Below are 1,375 nucleotides of genomic sequence, written 5' to 3'. Positions count from 1 at the left end.
CCCTGCCAGGGTATACTCGACATACTTAGCAAGACTATATACCGATGTGCCTAACGTATGTGCGGCAAGTGAAGGTTCCCGCACGACATCAGCGGGCTCTTTACTAAAAATTAAATGAAACAAGTAATTTTTAGCAAAAAAAAACCGACTTAAAAAAAAATATTTATATTTCATGATCCAATGATCGGATCTAAACCAGATTAGTATGGGACCACCTCTGAGACACAAGCTTTCCGATGCAAAAATTATCGAAATCGGTTGACGTGGTCCAAAGTTATACGGTAACATGCAAAAAAAATATAAATATTCCGACGAATTGATAACCTCTTCCTTTTTTGGAAGTCGGTTAAAAAATATGTTTCTTTTTGAAACAATATAATCTAAACTTAAAAAATAAAGAATGAACAAATAATAAACTGCCAAAAACTAAACGAAATGAAAAAAAAAATATTTTTAAACAAACAAATAAGAAAATAAAATAAGTTTCTAAAACTTTAATGCAATTTTAAAAAAATATATATATATATCGCCGTTTATAGTATGTGAGGTTGCATAAATTATTTTCTAGATAGTCATATTTCAAAATGGCTCTTTTTTTATAAAGCAATTTGGCTAGTATATTTCAGGATGCATTTCTGGCTAGTATATTTCAGGACGAATGGATAAGGCTTGAGACATGAGCTTGTGTGAGCAAATAGCATTTCAATATGAAAGTGGGTAAGGGAGCTTTTTTTATAAGACTTTCGTGGAATAAAAAAGGTCTTTCAATCTTGTTCACTGCCTTTGAATTGTCTTACAAAACAGTTTCTACTATCTAAGTCACAATTGCCCTGTAAACAGAAGTAAAGAGGTACTTCCAACACAGGCCTCCCATGGTCTCCCCGCTAATCTTTATGGGTGTGGAGATATCCTTGAAGGAGAATGTTAAGTATCTAGGACTCATATTAGACAGGAAACTAACGTGGAAACCTAATATAGAGGAAAGAGTAAGGAAGGCCAACGTTGCATTATACACATGCAAAAAAGCGGTCGGAATCAAGTGGGGGCTAACACCTCGTATTACACACTGGCTATACACCTCGGTGGTCAGGCCAATACTCTTATATGGAATACTTGTATGGTGGCCAGCAACTCAAAAGGCAAGTTACCTAAAACTATTGAGTAAGGTCCAAAGAACAGCGTTTCTATGCATTTCGGGTGCCTTAAGGACCACCCCAAATAAGGCGCTGGAGGTGATTACCAATTTACCCGCAATAAACCTGGTGGGAAAATACGCGGCCGCCGATTCAGCGCTCAAACTAAGAAGTATGGTGCTATGGAAGGATCGGCGGTTTGGTCACGCTTCCATACTTCACACTCTGGGTAGTTACAACCA

This window comes from Rhagoletis zephyria, unplaced genomic scaffold, assembly GCF_001687245.7.
Source record: "Rhagoletis zephyria isolate East Lansing unplaced genomic scaffold, Rhagoletis_zephyria_1.1 Rzeph_scaffold_01741, whole genome shotgun sequence".
NCBI lineage: Eukaryota > Metazoa > Arthropoda > Insecta > Diptera > Tephritidae > Rhagoletis > Rhagoletis zephyria.
Note: the sequence above shows the minus strand (reverse complement) of the source record.